Genomic DNA, 20429 nt, shown 5'->3' with positions numbered 1-20429 from the left:
ATCACCGGGCTGTTCTACATGGGCAGCTGTGATGTCCCTCAGAAAGGCAGCATGCCCTGCACTCTGTCATTCAGCGTCCCCTCCTTCTTTCCTCTGGGAACATCTTCACAGCCTTCACTTCACAAGGGTGACCAAGGGAAAACCAGATGAATCACTAAACAGACCTCTGAGATCTTGAAGAAGTGGGTTTTAAAAATACTGAGCTATTAAGTAGCAATACCCTATGCATTTAAAGTAGAGTTCAACTTTTAACCATTCCAAAATAGCCCTGCAAGGCAAACACAACACTGTTTCCTCCATACTTCACAAGGAAGGAAATTACAGCACAAGTGACATAGCTGAAGTTTCAAGCTAGGTGAATATTAGAGAAGGGATTAGTATTTATGCTTCTAACTACCAAAACTGGTGTTTTGCTCTTCAAGGCAACAATGCCTCCAAGGCTTTGTGCTGCAGAATGAACAAAGCTAATGCAACTTTAATAATGTGTATGTATATTTTATGCCTTCGCCATAAGGACATGGGTTCCTTCGGCTATATGATTGTGACATATAGTTGAAAGTGGTGCAGATGTAATGAAATGAGATAGTCATGTCATAAAATCTGTAACAGAAGAGCTTTTCCCTCAATGTGCATCTGATTGCTTCCTTAGCATCTAGTACCTGGATTTGGGGTGGGGATATTCTTATTTACCTGGATCTGAATTCCTTGAGCTTAAACAAATGTTGATTTTGCTGCCATGCTAGTTTGTTCCTATTTTTTTATATCAAAGGTCCTCACTTCTGAACAGATTATACATACTGAAATATGCCAGTCCTTCCTTCTCAGTAACTGTTAGTAAATATGTTTAGAGTGGGCTGGCTTTTTTTCCTGGTCTGACCAGGGCACAAAGAGGAACTTATATACATTATTTTTATCTTCTGAGAAAAATGTAGCTGGAGATTTTTTGGGAGGAGGTAGTTTTTTCCTCTTCAATGCACTGAGGGAGTTAGGTATCAAAGAGTGTGTACATAGATACAAAAAGGGATGTACGCTACTTTCTGTTGCCAGTGTCAGACTTGCTTAACACTGGGTAAATATCTCTGTGTAATGGCTAGAGAAATATCAACGTGTGGGTGAAATATCTGCATGCAGTAAAAACAGGAGAGTCGCCTTTAAATTCAGGATCTGAGTTTCCAAATACAGTTTGCTGGAAAAACACCATCAGGTTTGGCACTGTTTCTCCAGTGGAGAGTTGTATGAAATGGAATGTACAGTAGGGCTCGGGAGCCATTCTTCTCTACCTAGAGACAGAGAATGAGATTTCCAAAACGGAGCCCTCAGCGATGCCCGGGTATGGCAGCAGGTTTGTCAGCCTGCAGAGCCTGTGTGCCGGCGTGGGATCGCTCTGTAGCTAGCGTTCCATGCGGGAAGAAATCTTCCCTTCCGCCGCTCACGGGTAGGGATAGGGGCCATCTAGTGGGGAGAGAAATTCACAGCTGAGAGTATCTCCCATTTCAGTTCCCGGTCTCGCTGTCGCCCTGGTACAGCCTCTGCATGCTGGCACAGGAGTTAGAGGTAAAGAATTCTCCTCTGTTTCAGGAAGGAACAGCAAAAGTTGAGTCGGTTCAAAATAACCAGCTATACTTACCCTAATGGCATTCAGATTGCACTGTTATAAGGAGACCTTCGCAGAAATCATGAACTGGTTTTGTTCCTTTCCTTCAGACGAAGTGCCCTGCTGATGTGAAAATAAAGCCAGATTATTATGTGTAACCCCTCAATATTTCTATGTCACATCACTCGAGTAAACTACTTGCATTTAGTCTGGGACCTAAAGTGTCAGCTTAGTTTATAAAAGCTCTTTCCTATGTTCACATGGTGGGTTTATGCTGAGTTGTCTTTAAGGGGCACAGGGAACTGACATTCATCACATAAAGATATGCATTTGTTTTTTATCAAAGCCTGAGTCTTTATTTCCATTTATTTTTGTTTTTAAGTCTGAAGGTTCCTATAAGGCTGTTCTATGCTAAATATGAATTCATTTTCAATTTCTAAAATAGCTTGTCCCCACCCAGCACCCTCTACTCCTCCATTTGATGAGTGCTCCTATAATAAACTCACTGAAACTTGTTCCAAAAGACAGTGCTTTCCTAGGAACAGTACTGAGTCTCATGTAACAAAGATCTATATTAAAATCCATAGATTGAATCTAGATAAAATGCAGTCACTGTAACTGCTGACAGCAAGATCTCCCCTGCCTTGCTGTGGTGAGACACTCGTTGCAGGTGAATCCATGTCCCAGGTGCTTTGCCTTGAATACAGCTGTATGAAGAAACAGTGCTGCTGGGAGGGAGGGAAGAAAAGAAGGCACTTCTGTTTCAGGTACCACACAGAAAAAAAATCTACCAAAATTTACTGGCACAAATAGTTATTGTCTCCCTCCAATTGCTATGATCATTAAGCTTCATCATCAGCTTTCATGACTGGGTCCTGCTTCAGCAGTACAGGGCTGACACTGGCCACAATCTGAGGTTGTTGCCTTAGAAGGGGACAATTGTAAATTGGCAGTGTAAAGCTAGTCCTACGATGTGCATTTCTCCATCTCCCATCACCTTCTTCCTCTCTGCTCCTAGGTGTGAAGCTGATAAGCACCTCTGGACTGGCTCCCTCAAGTACAGGAGCCAGGGGCCAAAAGATCCTGTTCCCTGGAGCTGGAGAGAACTCATCATCCAGAGGAGGCAAAGCCCTGGAAATCTGGATCTTGGGCCTGCTTGGGTCACAGGGAAACTTTCCTTGGACTGCCAGAGAATAAAGCTACTCACGTAGGGTGGTGGGAAACACCAGAGTTAGTGTCATCCCTGGAAGGGTAAAATATTTTTTGGTGGGCTACTGAGACTCTGGTAGGGTGTGTGGGCTTCCCACAGAGTGGGACAACCTCCTGTGATCCGGTTTGACACTCCAGCCTGCAATGAATGCAATCTGTAGCATCAAGGTCACTTTGGAGAAAATGATAGAGCTGGACAGATGAGGATGTTTACTGAGAACATGAGTGTATCGGGTGGTGATCCCTTTCCTAAGAAAAGTCTTCCACCGAACACTGAAGCCATACAGGATTTGAATACAGCTCTTGAGTATTTCCCCACTGGCATTGTCCCACCAGTGTTCTGAAGTAGGAGCAAAACCTAACATGAGCCATCAGGTGGGCAGTTTTGCTAAGACTTGATTAAGCCTACAAAATCCCCCCACAAGGAATTACTTATTGACAGCAAAGTTTCCCTCCCACAGTACTTGATTCTTATGGCAATTAATGCTGCTGATTATATGGCAATTGTATGATGTAAATATATTCTTCAAAGTACCAGCCTTTAAGGTAATACTTCCTTGTTCATTTTACTGTTCATGAGGGGGATGGAATGTAGTGAGAACCAAAGAAGCTGGTATTCGCTGCTCTGCTGTTATCACAGTCTTTCACAGTTTCAGAGACAGTGTCAGACCACTTAGATCAGTGAGCTCTGCTGCTTGGGAATTCCCCTGTGAACTGGTTCCCTCATGGCCTCTCTCACATTCGTGGCTCACTGTGATCCTAGCAAACATAAGCCCTGTCTAACAGGGTCGTATATTCAGAAACTTTCCAAGTGGATTCCTAGAAAGTATCTAGTAGATGTATTATACTTGTCTGTATATTAGCTTGACCTTATTGCTTATTTCTGACTTTATAATATATGCACGAAATCAAATTATTCAAAGTGCTGGAAATGAAAGCAAATCTGAATTAATTACAAATTAAATTAATTACAATTTCTTGTTTCAAAAATGCATAAATTCCTTAAGAACTTGTGTAATACAAAATATGTGTGTCATCCCATAGGCTACGATACATTTGCCTAGACTTCGGCGCATTTATGTTTCTGGAAGTGAAGCATCCCACCAAGTATCTGATACAGTGATTTTCTGCTGTAGAAATGACCACAAAGCCTTTATTTAAATGCATCAGTTGCATCTCTGCTGCCACCACAAGACTCACACTCTGATGGACTAACATTTCTTTGGGAAGCCAAACCACATGTTGAAGTTACTCATGCTGGAGTTGTGGCCCCTGTGAGAAACTAACACCTTTTCCCTCCTGACTGTGTTGGCATCAATGGCCTGGCCCTCAGGAGGCTTCGACAAAGTGTCCTCCAGAGCAGCAGACAGGAGGCAGGAGATGTTCTTTCACCTTCAGCTGCTCCCCAAGCCGTATGATGCAGCTGCAGCCAGTGCAGCATGATTTCCAGGCCGGGGGCAGAGGAGCTGTGGCCGCAGAGATGGTGACAGCAGCAGAGACCTGTCCTGCTGGCGGCTGCAGGACGGCGCTGCTGAGGGCTGTGGGCAGGGGCTCGGGCCTGACATCCTCACATGTCCTGAGGCCCTCTGGGGACCAGAGCTGGCCAAGGGCACCAGCCTGGCCCTCTGCTGCATCCATCTCTCCTCCGTGCTTCCCAAAAGGCCGTGCCACCCCAGCCCACCCCCCTCGATGGAGCCCGGACATGTACCCGCGGCCCAGCCCTGCGACGCCACTGCCTCACTGTGGGCCTCAATGCTGCAATTGTTCCTATCCCGCAAAGGCAGGGTGGAAAACAAGGAATTTAACAGGGAAAGCCTGGCCCACGTTTAGTTTTTATAACTGCAGTTCAATTTTTTTTTTTTTTTAATGAGACTTTATTGAAATGCCCAGAGGGGCAGGAAAGACATCTCTGGGCTTTGCATAGAACCCTGACCACCTCCCTTGTCAGAGTTTGATCAAGATACCTCATGGCTTTTCTCAATCTCTCTGCCTACATGTTTTAGTTGGTGCAAAAGTGAAATTGTCATTGTTTTTACCATGTCATTGTTTCTACCATGCCATGTTAAAAAACAGCCCAATAAACTGGTGGGGGGAATCCTAATTATGCCAGCACGAGCATAATTTAATTCAGATTGCTATAACAACAACCAGTGTCCGTGCTCTCTGTAATCATGTTAAGGCCTATACACAAAATAATTAGCATCTTTATGTTTGGTAAATAGAGGTCTGCTCCAGGTCAGCCTCAATGAGGACATGGCATTGTTAGAAGGCTAGGCCTTTTACAGCTTGTGCAGAATGGGCATTTGCAAATAAAATGCTGCTGGAAAGGACAAAAGGAGGACTTGATTATCCAGGAAGCACCTCCACTTGCCTCTTACCCAGTTTTTATTCCTCCTTCAGAAGAAAAATAATAATTCCTTTATTCAAGCTCAAGGAATCAAAGGAAACTGCATATAATAGCCATGATCTCTGCTCAGTTTCCTCTTCACAGCCAAGCATGATCCAACAGGCTTCTGAAAGCCAAGGCTGTATTCCTGCGGCCCTGAATCTGACAAAAAGCAGGGGCGTTTGTCTGTTTATTTATTAAAAGTTTCTATGGTTGTTTGGCCTGGAACAGACCTGACGGTATTTCAAGTGGTTCAGAAAGTCAGAGGACAATTCCACAGATAAGCAAGAGCTTCGTCCAAAGCACCCCAGCCATTCCTGTATTTATGTATCTAGTGGGTTTGCATGGCCAGGTTTTGGTAGTGGTGGGGCTACAGGGGTGGTTTCTGTGAGAAGCTGCCACAAGCCTCCTCCATGTCCCCAGAGCCAGCAGATGGCTCTGCGGCAGACGTGCCACTGGCCAAGGCTGGGCCAATTGGAAATGGTGGTAATGCCTCTGGGATAACAGATTTGAGAGGAAGAAAAAGCATTATTGCACAGAAGTAATTGTGACCAGGGAAGAGCAGAGTGAGAACATGTGAGAGGAACAACTGTGCAGACCCCAAGGTCAGGGCAGAGGGGCAGGAGGTGCTCCAGGCACTGGAGCTGACTTTCCCCTGCAGCCCGTGGTGCAGCCCATGGTGAGGCAGCTGTGCCCCTGAGCCCATGGGGCTCCACGGGGATGCAGAGATCCACCTGCAGCCCAGGGAGGAGAGCCAGCCCAGGGCAGGTGGATGCCTGAGAGAGGGCTGTGACCCCATGGGGGACCCAGGCTGGAACAGGGTCCTGGTGGGGACCTGCAGGCCTGTGAAGAGAGGAACCCACATCAGAGCCGGTTTCCTGGTAGGACTTGTGTCCCTGTGGGGGACCCAGGCTGGAGCAGGCTGTGCCTGAAGGACTGCACCCCATGGAAGAGTGCATGCTGCAGCAGTTTGTGAAGGACTGTTGCCCATGGGATGTAATCGTGCTGAAGAAGTTCATGGAGAGCTGTCTCCCTTGGGAAGGTCCCCACAATGGATCAGGAGAAGGACTCCTCTCCCTGAGCAGCAGCAGAAATTCATGTGATGAACTGACCATAACCCACATTCCCCTTTCATTGTGCCGCTGGTGGGGAGGAGCTAGAGCTGGGAAGGAGCAAGGTATGAAGGGAAAATGTTTTTAAGATTTCCTTCACTTCTCATTACCCTACTCTGATTTTGTTTGTGAGGAACTCAATTAATATCCTCAAGCTGAGTTTGTTTTGCCCAGACTGATTTGGTGAGTGATCTCTGTCCTTATCTCAACCCACAAACTCTGTGTTACATTTGCTCTTCTCTGTCCAGTTGCAGAGGGGAGTGACAGAGAGACTTTGGTCAGTGCCCAGTATCCATTGTTGTTACTTGCATCTATTTATTTAGAATCAGTTGATGCTTTCCAGTGACAAATTACCCTACTTTATATTTGTAGAAAAAGAAATTACTGCACTGCACTTTTCCAGCATTTTGTAAAAGTGCCACAAAAATCCTTATTCTTCTAGCTTGATTCCAAAATTGAGATGGCATCTCAAACATTTTACCTGGCAGTTCTTATAAGCAGAAAATGTTCACTAACAATGTTAAGAAAGTGTCATCAATTAAATTGCTTGAAGTTCTCTGGAAACTCTGACAGAAACCTACACTGAGGTCCATTAGACACATTATTGAAATTTCAGCTGTATCTAATCAGTTTGCTATGCATGTGTGTTTCAGTACAACAAAGTTGGTCTGCTCCATCAAATTAAGAGACAACTCATTCACTCACATAGAATTGCATGTATTAACATCAACAAACCTGTACACCAGCCTGCCATGTGGATATTGTTGAGTGCAGAGCTCAGGATATTTTAACAGCATTTACTATGTGTTTCTCTGGATCATGGAAAAAGCTATTTTCCTTTTGGAAAGTCAAGTGCACTTTGCCCCACAGAGGTCCTCTCTCTTTCCTGTGCCATGTTCCTGAAGCAGCGAAGTTTCTTGGGAAATTTCAAGCATAGTCCCCTTATCCCTAGGTCTTATACCTCTTTTTTTTTCTTTTAAAATATTTTAATTTTCATTATTATTACTATTTTCGGGATAGTTAATCTCTAGTCCCCTGTGGTTGGTAATTTCACCGCAAATATGATACTGATTGCAGGCAAAGAGACATCGTGATGGCAGAGCTTGCTTCCTCTAGGGATACTCTTTCTATAAAACCTTAAGAAACCTCCCTATGAAACTCTGCCTGCCCAACCAACACTTTGTTTATTTGCTGCTTTCTGAAAGTCGGTGGAAGCCAGCAGGTCAAGGGGGGTGATCCTGCCCCTCCACTCAGCCCTAGTGAGGGCACAGCTGGAGTGCTGTGCCCAGTTCTGAGCTCAGTTCTGAGCTCCTCAGGAGACAAGGAGCTCCTGGACAGAGTTCAGCAGAGGCCATAAAGATGATTTGGGGTCTGGAGCATCTCATATAAGGACAGACTGCAGGAGCTGGGCCTGTTAATGCAGAGAACAGAAGGCTGAGAGGGGATCTCAATAACACATGTAAGGATCTCAAAAGTGGGTGTCAGGAGGATAGTGCCAGACTCATTTGAGTGGTGCCCAGTGTCAGGACAAGGAGAAATGGCCATAAACTAAACGACACGAAGTCTCACCTCACCATGCACAACTTCTTTATGTTGGGAGTGGCAGAACAGTGGAACAGGCTGCCCAGGGAGGTCATTGAGTCTCCCTCTCTGGAGACATTCAAAACTCACCTACACAAGTTCCTCTGTAACCTACTCTGGTGGGGGTCGTGGACTGGATTATTTCCAGAGATCCCTTCCAACACTAAAAATTCTGTGATTCTGTAGAAGTTTTTAGACAAATGCAGATTTTTTTAAAGTGTGTAACAGAATCATTTTGGGCATTTCCATGCAAGGCGGGGAGAATACTTCCTCAACCAAACTAGAAAAAGCTCAAATTACACTTTCAAGTTACACTGCAAAAAACAAACAAAAAAACAAAACAACAACAAAAAACCCCCCACAAAAGCAAAAGCAAAAGCAAACCAAAACAAAAAACCCCACCCCCACCAAAACAAAACAAAACCGAAAACAAAAAAAACCCCCACCGCTCACCAAAAACTATAAAAGATTTTTAAAAAGTGAAATTCTGTTTTGTTTTGGCTGGTTGTTTTATTTTTTTTTTTAAGGCAAAAGGCTTTCTTTTTGAGTTCACAGAAAAAAAAAAAACAAACCTTATGATTTTTTTTTCCTTTGGTATTAAAAAAACCCAAACCCCAAACCAAAGCACAACAAACCGTAGTCGTGCTGGCAGCTCTACACCCGCTCCCTGGTGCGAAGTTTGTCCCCTGCGCGGGCCCGTGCGCGCTCCCGCGGGGCGCTGCTGTGAACGCGCAGCGCTGCAGGCGCGGCGGCGGCCGCCAGAGGGCAGAGCGGGCGCGGCGCTGCGAGCGGATCGTCACCACTGCTGTCTCTGAAAGAGGAGGATTGTAGATGGTGGAATACATTTAACAGTAGCAAATCTGACATGACTGGTGCTATTTCCCTTTTGTGGCTGGAGTGATTCTGCACCATTTAAACTGCCAAACTAATGAGGAGATAGATTTTTCCCTTTATTTCATTTTTTTTTTCTTCTAGTTATATGCAATTTCAGAGTTCACATCTCTTCTTGACCTCACACCCTGCAGAGAGGTCCTTGACTCCTCGGGGCTTCTGAAAGCAGTGACAAAAGTGCTGTGCCAAGACCAGGGGTTTTCCCAGACCTGGTTTCATGCCTGTAGCGTTTTGCAGATCAAATTAATTCAGAAGAGGGAAGTTAGAACAAAAGTCACCCCTACACAAACCCGTTGCTTACTGCTTGCTTCAAAAATCCCATTCTGCATATTTGGGGATTTACACACATCATCCAGAGGTGGGAGGTGAGCCAGATCTGAAAGGCAGATGTTGTGGAAGAGGAGGGAATTACTATAAAGCTTCCTATAGGCATTGTTTTGTAATTTTTTAGGAATGAATTCAAGTGTCCTTTTTCAGCACTCCGTGGGTGTGGTCAGGATTCATTATGGACAACTACACTCTTGCTATCCTTTCTACTCTGCCATGTAGCAATCAGACATGCTGTTGTTCCTGTAATTTGTACTGTACTGGGCCTGAAAGTCACACCTCTGCTTGGGTTTACAGCTAGCTACAACTCTCTTGTTGAAATGCAAATGTGCCGCAGTTTAGTGAAGGATTAGTGAAGCCAAAGTTTTCGTCAGTGCAGCATGCTGCAGTGTCTTCCAGGTTTCAGCAGGAAGGGGTTTATCACATGTGGGACTCCCCAGGCAGGACTGCCTGGGGCAGGAGGATGGTGCATGAGAGATGGCATCCAGCGCTTCAGCCGAAAACCAGAGATGCTCTGAAAACAATGTCCATTTCACAAAGGAATACTTGGGAGACTTGGGTCGGCTACAGTGAGAATGTGTACGAATCTGGAGAGCTGCCATGTCCTTACTCTGTCCGCATGGCTCTCTGGAGCCTGTGACGCCAGGCCCTGTGCAGAGAAAGGGCAAGCCTGCCTTCTCTGCCATACTGGGGACCTGAGGTAGTACAGCAAAAGGCTGGGAGAGCAGCACTGCTATTCCCACTGAGCACTGCACAGCCCCTCTCTACCTGGCAAAGTGGCAGGATTTCTGCTGATGATTTGCTCTGTGTGTCACCGTGAAAAGCTGCTTGCAGCTCTCCTTACACTCCGTTCATCTTCCAACAGAATAAACATTCCTCTGCCTTCCTGTAATGCTCAAAACTGCAGGAAGAAATGGCTGAAGTAGTTCACCACTGTCCTCCTGCAAAAGGCAGGCATGCGAATTACATATTCAGAAAATAGCCTGTCAACCTGGCTTAGACCTCAGTGATCATTTTTGTACCATTTACCAATGATCTGCTTTCAGAAATGTCTGGAGTAGTGCCATTACCATACTGACTCTTACTGCTCCTCTATTTATTCTCTTATCCTCTGAATGACTAAAATAAACATTACAGAAAAAGGTGTAAAAAATCTATTGTGGAGAATAATTCCTTTTGTTTAAGCTGGTATTTGAAGAACTTTCTTTACAATGACTGAAAGTTACAGGCCTCAGAAGAGATCTGCCTCTTTTTATGTATATTTTTTCTTTTCTTATGTAGTAAAAAAGTAGTAAAAGTTTCCTGAAACACTACTGAAGTTCTTTATTTCCTTCTATCTCCAATTCTCACCGTGTCCCATAGGCAAATCAAGAAAAAACGGGAAAGAAAGCTTTGCTGGGCACATTTCACTGATGCTCTCTCATTTCTCTGTTGCAAGAATTAAAGACAAAACTGTTCACTCTTCTCTTAATCATTTACTGCTTCCTACAGCTGTCACACCGCCTCCAGCTCAGCGGTCCTACTGCCAAGATCTCCATGTAGGAAATTCACAGCGATCCTCTACTTCTTCTCAGGGTTTTCACCCGCAGGAGGAGCAGGGGCTGGCAGAGGCAGAGGCAGAGGCAGAGGCAGCGGCAGAGGCAGCGGCAGAGGCAGCGGCAGAGGCACAGGCAGAGGCAGCGGCAGAGGCAGAGGCAGAGGCAGAGGCAGAGGCAGAGGCACAGGCACAGGCACAGGCACAGGCACAGGCACAGGCACAGGCAGAGGCAGAGGCAGAGGCACAGGCAGCGGCACAGGCACAGGCACAGGCACAGGCACAGGCACAGGCAGAGGCAGAGGCAGCGGCACAGGCACAGGCAGAGGCAGAGGCAGAGGCAGAGGCAGAGGCAGCGGCACAGGCAGAGGCAGAGGCAGAGGCAGAGGCACAGGCAGAGGCACAGGCAGAGGCACAGGCAGAGGCAGAGGCAGAGGCAGAGGCAGAGGCAGCGGCACAGGCAGAGGCAGAGGCAGAGGCAGAGGCAGAGGCACAGGCACAGGCAGAGGCACAGGCACAGACAGAGGCACAGGCAGAGGCAGAGGCAGAGGCAGAGGCAGCGGCACAGGCACAGGCACAGGCACAGGCAGAGGCAGAGGCAGAGGCAGAGGCAGAGGCAGAGGCAGCGGCACAGGCACAGGCACAGGCAGAGGCAGAGGCAGAGGCAGAGGCAGAGGCACAGGCAGAGGCAGAGGCAGAGGCAGAGGCAGAGGCACAGGCAGAGGCACAGGCACAGGCACAGGCACAGGCACAGGCACAGGCACAGGCACAGGCACAGGCACAGGCACAGGCACAGGCACAGGCACAGGCAGAGGCAGCGGCAGAGGCACAGGCAGAGGCAGAGGCACAGGCAGAGGCAGAGGCACAGGCAGAGGCACAGGCACAGGCACAGGCACAGGCACAGGCACAGGCACAGGCACAGGCAGGCCTGCGTGTGGCACAGGTTTGTTTGTCCCCGGTGCAGGACACGCTGCCCTGGGCGATGCGGGAGCGCAGCCGCCGGGAAGCGCAGCCCAGCTGCTTTGCCGGCTTGTCTCTCCCGTGCTGGCATAGGCGGAGCTTATCCCTTTCTAAAGCAACAGAGAATGTTTGTCGTCCCGTACAAATCATGCCTGAGGACAAACCCGTTCGTTGTCCACCCTCCCCCACTTCCTCGCACGCCAGTCTTGAGGTGTCTTCTCCTGTGTAATTAGGTTAAGTAGCTCTTGCAGAATGAGTTAAGAGCAGATACAGAGCTGGAGCATGGAGACACCTAAGGTCGGGTAAGGTTATTAGGCTCCAGCAGCATTGCTGCAGGAGGAATGCTTCCCTCATGTTTTGTTTTTTTTTCCAACAAATCCTTGTGGATTTCTTTAAAGACAGACAATTTTGTGTTAGAGGAGCGAGAAAGCTGTTTTCAGGAATCAGCAGACTCTCTTTGTTACTCAAATGAGAGTGATGTCTCCCTGCAGGTCTCTGCTCTGGCTCTCCTTGCCTTTAATTTATGTGTTGGCAAATGTGCCTTGCTGCAGTTTCAAAACAAATATCTCTTTACAGTACGTACGTGTATGTGCACAAACATGCATGCACTTTAGTAACGCATTGCTTGCTTCTAGTGTGCATATTTGGAACAGTTCCAAAAGACAGGCATTCCTCTCCTCAGAAAAGACCTCCTGAAAAGCCTGTTTTAGATGGTACTGATCTCAGTTTTTAAATTGTGGAGGTGATGGGGAGCTCTGAGCAGAAAGTGCTTCTAATGTGGCACTGGCTGAGTTGCCAGGATATAGATTCCCCAGCATCGTGGTTCTTGTTTGCAGCTGAACAGGGCAACTCTAAAATACGGCGTTGGGCAGATAGGCTCCAGAAGCGAGGTCCCTGGTGATTTCTTCCACTTGTAGTAGAATGAACACTTTACCTTTCTGCAGCAGCCTCCTTCAGGCTCTGTCTCACGTCTGAGTGAGGAGGTGGTTCCCGGCAGCAGCCAGTGCTGTGTGACAGAAAACACTACAGAGCTGCACACCCAGAATAAACCTGTGTCCAACGATTTCAACCCCTTCGTCATCCCACAGGGCATTCAAACAGTCTTGGGGCTTCTGAAGGGGGGGAACATGTTTGCTTTGGGTTGAAGTGTATTCCCCAAGAAATCATGTGGCTAAAGATGCTCCTGCCAGATATTAATCTGAGATGTTACTCAGGTATTAGTGATTATAACCAATAGGAGGTACAATAAAGCCCATGAAAAGACCAGTCTGTACAGGGAACACAGTCTCTCTTCTTAGTGAGGGTACAGTCCTGGGGCAGAAGAGGCTGGTATACCTCTTTTATGAGGGCACCTCATAAAATACCCTGATGCTCCCTACAACTGAGCAATGAGCTGCAGTAACATTTTACCAGGACTTGAGAATTTCCAGGCTGGTGCCTCTGTCCTACCACTTTGACAACCAAATGAGATTATCATTGTTTCATGAATTTCAATGATGAACCCAACCACCTCATTTCGAAGAGGTTGCGGTGAATTAGATTAGCAAAGGGACAAGGTAAAGAGAGGTTACAACTGCAATTAAGTGAACAAGGAACTTAAAGAAGGAAGGTTACAGGAGGTTTGTGTTTGAGTGGAAACAGGCCATGACTGCTGCTGCAGCACCGCATTTAAAGCTTTACACCCAAGAGACTCAACCTCAGCTGGCACCTTTTGTGTCACCACACCAAACCTACTCATTTGTCCAAAACTTAAAACTGGCCAGTCAAGGGCACTTTACAGTGGACAGGGAATGGGGTTGGCAAGGGGAAATACTGAGCTACGTGAAAGGGTGGAAGTGGTGGCTTTGGAAAGTTTAATAGTGTTCAAAAAGACGTGGCAGTGGGAAGGTATTTTCTGGACTGGGGATACTGAGCAATACTTCGTGCTGGTTGCAGCTCAGTGTCTGAGTAAATAGATTAATTTCATATTTTTTTCTGTATGAGCACATGGTTATCAGTAAAGCAAGAGGAGCAGGGAATGCAAACTCTCCCATGGAAAATGAATGCATTGGTTGCTTTCATATTCAAAGTGCTTGAAAAACAGTATCCTTAAGCTTTCTGAATATCTGAGAAATCAATGAAACATGAAAAATCTCTGCATACTTTGATTAAAATCATAAAGGTGAAAGTATGTGGGCAAGGAAGAAGATAAACAATGAAAAGTGGGCAATGAAAGAAAAAGAGTGACAGGATGGAGCAAAGGGTAGAAGACAGGTCAAGTATTGGAGCTGGTTCCATAACAAAACTCCAGTTTCTGAAATAATGAACTAATACTTGGGTCTTTTCTACTTGGGAGCTCCTGTTTCTCTTTGTTTGGAAACATTTAAATAGCTGTGGCATAGTCATGAAAATGTTTATAAGTCCAAAGCTTCATAAATCTACAGGAGATGTAAGTAATTTGTCATCTGCTATTTGCTAGTCTCTTATAAAAATGTCAGTCATCCAAGCAAGGTTTGGCTGGGACAACCAAGTAGGAAATACTTAATAGGGACTAATTCAGGAACTGACAGCCAAGACAATCTGCTTTCTTTGAACATATGGTTTTTCTTAAGAGAGGCCAGGGTGACCTAATAGCTGGGCATTACAGATCTCAGTGACACGGCAAGAGGCCTCCCTTGACTTAAACAGGGTTTACCATACCTTGCAGTGTGTCTGGAACTCCTACCTTGTCTTGCTGCTGCATTGGCCCTTTTGTGCACCTGGGCAATGGCAAAATATTCCTTAGGGAGAAAAAGGCAAAACAGCAATTCCTTGATCTTATGACTGAAAATAGTGATACAACACTCTCCTCTCCCTGCCACCTTCATCTCCCATGTGAGACTTTTTGCAGCAAAATCTCTGTGGGGAAAAAAAAATGAAGGGCATTTTTCTCCTTGATGGTGTGTTTGAATCCAAAGGCAAAGCAGAGGTAGCACTTTGTTTGGAGCACATGGAGCTTGGCCAGCACCATTCCTGCACAGGACAGGGGCACATGGTGCCAGTCTGGTATCTTTGCTGGGCCATGGGGCTTGGATGTGCCTTGTGCCTGTCACCAGCCACATCCACAGCAGTCACACATGGCCCTGCAGTGTCACAGACCTGGCCAGAGTGTGCTTGTTCACATCCCATGTCCCTCGGGCTCCTGCAGTCCCAGGGCAGGACACAGGGAATCCATCAGGATGGGAAAAGAAAATGTTGAGTTGTGGGCTGTAATAGCACCAAAGATACATTGCATTTTTCAGAGCTGTTGCTGTTAGAGTGTAAATAATTTAAAGCAGCAGGAGCTCAGCATGGCAGTTGCTGGACTCCAATACTTCCTCTCTGCTTTACTCGTGGGATCTTTTTGACACAAATACATATGCTAGCCCCAGCAATCTTGCCACTACTTTCCAGCACAAATCCCATTTTTAACTGATTGAGTTACATACCCAGGGTTTACAAGGCTGGGCATGGATGGAGGATGAGGTGGAAGGTCTCAGGAGCCCTTTTGCTTTATTATAGACAAAGTGTAGGATCTTACTTTCATAGCTCAATGTGGGTTCCCACAGCAACACTTTCAATAACACTTGCAAATCCCTGTCTCCTCATGTAGTCAAGCAAAATTTACATTATAATATTTTGCCATGGAAGTATGCTAGAAGTAATTGCTGTTAAATGAGGTGGGAACATTTTAAAATAATTGTTTCTGTGGGGTGAAAAACCCAAGCAAAAAGATCTTTTTGTGGCCTAAGACCTTGCACAGTATGGAGAAATGCTCTAAATAATAAGCTGACAGAGAGGTTAATCTGTGACAGAGCTATTCTCCTTTCCCCAGCTGCAAACCCATATGAGTAGGACTCTGAGGAGCAGCATGGCTTACCAATGCCTGGCTGATACTCTCTGTGCAAGGATGAGAGTGAAGTATTGTGATAAAAAACACTGTAGACCAGATAAATCACTGAACACTTCTTATCTTCCTACCTTCTCCAGTGAGTATTTTTGAGAATTTCTTGCTGACTGTAGAAAAATACAAAGAAAGTAATTTTCATTTTGTACTAATTTTCTTTGCACTGCTTATTTGTAAAAAGACAACTTTTTTTTTTTTCTTTAAAGATCACTATTAGTTATTATTAGTTATTATTAGGTTTTAGCACCACACAGTTACACTTGCACATCAGGACCACAGCACATTTGGTCTGGAGTGACCTCATTCCAATGGTGTGGTCCAGGCTATAAAGAGCAACAGACTTTGCTGGGAGGCCACATGGGGTATGAGTTTTGTAGAGACTGAATTTCCTCATCCAGACTAACTTGGAGTAAAAGTATGCAATATTCTGGCTAGACAACATGGGAAGAAAAATAACTAACAATTGTCTTCTCTTGGACAGCCAATTTGCTGCCTTTAGGAATGACACAAACAAACAAACAAACAAACAAACAAACAAACAAACAAACTTGTAGTTCCCTTTCCTCAGTACCATCCTTGGACTTCTACCTGAATCATCCCAGTCTGGATAACTCCTGCTGCCACTCCAGGAAGCAGTTGCCCATGTGGTGTGTCTGAATTGCTGCTGATGGGGTGGTGAGATAAGATATGCAGCAATATTCCCAACAGATTAGAAATAACTTTGTTCCACTGCCACTTAATCACCCTTGAATTCTTCTTATGTGAGGCATAATGAAATAAATTATTTTTTGAAGGAGATTATGCATTAAAAAAGCAAAATCATTGATTTGTGTGTGTTTGTAAACATGAATGTACATCACATTCATTTGCCATTTTTCAATGATCAGATCTGTGGTAGATGGAGCATTAAAGCACCACAGGTCATATGATCATAGGAAATTCATCTATTCCCTACTCACCCAGGTTACAATGTCATTCCTATCAGATAAAAACTTGATTTTGAGACTTCAAAGTTGTTTCAGGCAGCCTCCTTCACATTTTTCATAATCCCCACCAGTTACTCCACCAGCCAAAGAGGACAAGAAATGTTTTTCTCATGCCACAAATATTTGGGAGATGTGGTGAGTTGACCTCAGCCAAACAAATCAGCAGCCACTTGCTCACCCTCCTCAATGGGAAGGGGAGAGAACAGGAAGAATGAGAGTGATAAAAAGTGTGGGTTGAGGTAAAGACAGATCACTCATTGCCTGCAATTGCTGTTACAGGCAAAAGAAGCAGGACTTGGGAAATAAATGCCAATTAACATAAACATTTAATTGCTTATACAGGTTCTGTGAAACAAAGCAGTCAAACATTTCAATACTTAGGGGAAAGGCTTTTCCTTTGTTTTCCCAGTCTCACCTTCACTCCAGACACCTCTTTCATTTCTTGTCTTCATTCCCCTTGCTATTGCTGCAGGTTGCACTCACTCCCTTTCATGAGGCAATACAGGAGCTTGGGGTCTGGGGACAATAGTTTCTTTCTGCCATTGTTTCTCAGTCTTTTCTTCTCCTGCTCGTTCCTTCTTATGCTTTTTTTATCCTCCAACAGGGTGCTTCATGGGCTACAGTGCCTGCTCTGGCCTGGATTATGCATGGCCCACAGTCACTTTTGGGGGGTGCTACCTGGTCTGCCGTGCAGCCCCCTCAGGGGCTGCCCCTCGAGCTGCCAACAGCTTGCAAAGCACAGCCAAGAGAGATGAGTTCAACCATTTTCCACTCCGTGACTGACTGAAGAAGACTTTGATGTTTTGGTGCACAGGACAGGAGAAAGTGAGACTCACTCATGCTGAAACAGCCAAGAACAGGTTGGCTGCTGTCACAGAGCAGAGATGCCCACTTGAGTGCTTTAATTCTCAAGCACCTTAACCTGCAAGCTACCTAAACTTCAGCTGTTGGGGTGGAAAAAGGTGCTGGAGACAGGAGTGATTTTTATCTCTTGATCACGGGTCACCGCTGATAATATATCAACATTTTTCAAAGGAAAATATCTTTGTTCAAAAATCTTGGTCCATTTTCCAAGCATATTTTTGGAGGAATTAACACAGCAATTCCCACAGGACAAGGCTGCTGATCTATCTCCACTGCTGAAGGACAGGACATCATGAAAGTGAATCATGAAACAAGAGTCTTCAGTCTCAAGGTCTACCTACAAGCAATAGGCATGATGGCAGAATCTCGTTAAGGCTTTTCAGGGTGATTGAAGGATTTTGATTTGCATTGCTTTATTGGAATGGTGAGGAACAATCCTAACCCCATGAAAGCATATTCCTGATGACATACTCCTCTCAAGGGCTTTTTGACAGTTTTAAACACACATATTCTGGCCCTTAGCTAGTGTACAGGTCCACTGCAGCCAACATATCTCTAAGAAAAGATGAAAGATGTGTAAAGAGTGGAAATGATACTAAAACAAAATTTCTTTAATGGCTCTGATATCCATCTAGAGGCATGCAGATCTTTTTGGAGATAAGTACTCTAATTTCACTGGAGTTGTTTCAGTAAGAGGACCTCAGTCTCACATCTTATACTTGTAGGTAGAAGTGGCAGTAGATTACACGTATTGTAACGATGGATGAAGCAAATACATGCCCATTTCAATCCCCAGGGTAATATATTTCTCTTGGGAAAGCAATACAATATTAGAAAAGTATGATTTTTATAAGCCCATAATTACATTTTTGCACAACTCTATTTCCCCAGGGTCAGTTTTATTGGATTACCAAAGTAATTCAGAGCAATGTCACACAGTTATGGGATAAATTACAGGTGGCCAAGGCTACTCCAGCAGAGGGAACTACTTGATTGTCTGTTTTGAATTCCCAGAAACTTTAGAAAGACTCCAAAGTTGAAGCAACAACTTTTCTATTTCCCTTTACTTGAATGTGTCCTCACTGTGACTGTAAGCAGCCTGTACAAAAAGTTTGCCATTTCATGAAAAGAAATCTTCAAAGTGTCAGAAGTTTACAGTGAGTCCTTTATGGCTTAAAAATCTTACAAGATTCATCACAAAATTCTAGGAAATATGGGATTGGTATTTCTACCTCTAAGTCTTAAAAGGTTTGTGTGAATTGGCCTCAAATTTTGATAGGCTCTACCTTATTTTTCTTACTTCAAATCTCTTTCTTATCTAGGTCTGTGGTTTGACATCAATACAGAATTAAATCCATGGGACACATTTTCCAAACTCCCAAAATGTTAAATCACCACTATATTCAAACATCATATCTGTGAAAGTGTATCTTTATCTTAGGAGCCAGAAAGCTGCATCACTCAGCAGCACACCCTGAGATACTCAGGATGCTGTAAAGAAATAAATCTGCATCTCTACAGTGTGTAAAACACAACTCTGTCCTTACTGCCTACATGTCTTTGAAATGAAAGTTGTAGTCATCCACATAATATCACATTGATCCAAATTAATTTCTCTATAGATCATGGGGAAAGAGACAGCAGTGCCTGATGCAGTTCGGCACACAAAATGAGATGCCTGAAAGAGCCATCAGTTTGAAATACAAAGAAAGTAGCTGAGAAGCTGGAAGAACTGACTGTTTTGTTTTCTTTTTTCATTTCTTTTTTTCTCTTTTTAATTGATGGTATTAGCTTGCTTCTCAAAGGAATCACAGCAAGGATGAGTCATTGGCAAAAGGAGGGAATGGCACAGTGGAGAAATGGGTCTGCCTTTCCAGCAGAGTATTGCAGGATGGACTAAATGATGGGGAAGATCATTCACTGGTTAAGGGGCTTTCCACAAAAGGGACCTGCAACAGGGTACTGTCACTGGGGAGAACACAGGCTGTGCTCTAGCTCTCGGAGGCTTTCCTGCTGCCCATTGCAAGCTGAGCATTCCTGCAGGCACAGGTGGAGAGCCAGGGATGCAGTCTGCAGCCGGGATGTTGGTGAGTGCTGCAGGCACATACTGCAGCGGGACCACTAGAAGGATGTCCCTGAGTCCAGCAACCAGAGGTGAAGCAGGGTATGGATGTCTGCAGGGGCAGGAGCTTGTGGAAGTTTAAAGCAGCCATCAGCCCTCAGGGGAAGGCAGGGAGTGTGAGTGTAGTGAGGGCAGAGGAGAAGAAAGCACTGCGCTAAATATGCGTGGCTGCCAGCAGTGCTGCAGTGCTCACGTTACTGAGCACTTTCATGATAAGCAACATCTTGTAAGGTTCTGCGACGTTCTGCTCCACGAGGAGGAGAACAAAGCCCAACGTATTACATAAACCTCCTCAGAGTATATCAGGCACAGAGATTGTGAGCAATATGCACAATGTGACCTTGAAACTGCTACCACATCCTCTAACTAAAGCATACTCCTGGCAGTTAGCTGCAGTGGGACCTGAAGTTAGATGAAGCGGGATCCACGTCTTGAGGATGATGCAGATGCTCACACAACACACTGACAAGGTGCTTCTCATTATCACTGAAGTGCCAGCAGTAAATGCTTGTATTTCTGGTGCTAAAAGGATGCCCTCCTGCATTTCTTATCACTTATTTGAATGGCTGCAGTTATATTCTAAGATGCCATCCCAGTGTCAGGTTGTAAAAAGTCAGCTGCCTTTGGAATAAAAGGAGAGTGACAGTTTGCATTACTGTCATTATTAAAGCAGGCATACAGGCAAAACAGCAGACTGGAAGGGTAGTTAAGGCCTCTCCCACTGCAGCAGTAAATGGCTTTGGAGACAGATAAAAAAGCTTTAAAAGAGATCCCTGGGAGACTGTGCTTGTACACAACAGAAAACGAAAACTGTGCAGATTCAGTCTCATGATGTAATATCACAACTTTGCCATGGAAGAGTCATCTCAAAATCTCCAGTTCATTTCATGCAAAGCTGTGTGTGAAAAGCTCTATAGTGCAAACTAGTACTGTTTTGTGAGCTCTTCCCTTTTCAGCCA

This window comes from Prinia subflava, chromosome 3 (assembly GCF_021018805.1).
Source record: "Prinia subflava isolate CZ2003 ecotype Zambia chromosome 3, Cam_Psub_1.2, whole genome shotgun sequence".
Lineage (NCBI taxonomy): Eukaryota > Metazoa > Chordata > Aves > Passeriformes > Cisticolidae > Prinia > Prinia subflava.
The sequence above is the reverse complement of the archived record's forward strand: the minus strand, read 5'-3'. Positions refer to the sequence as shown.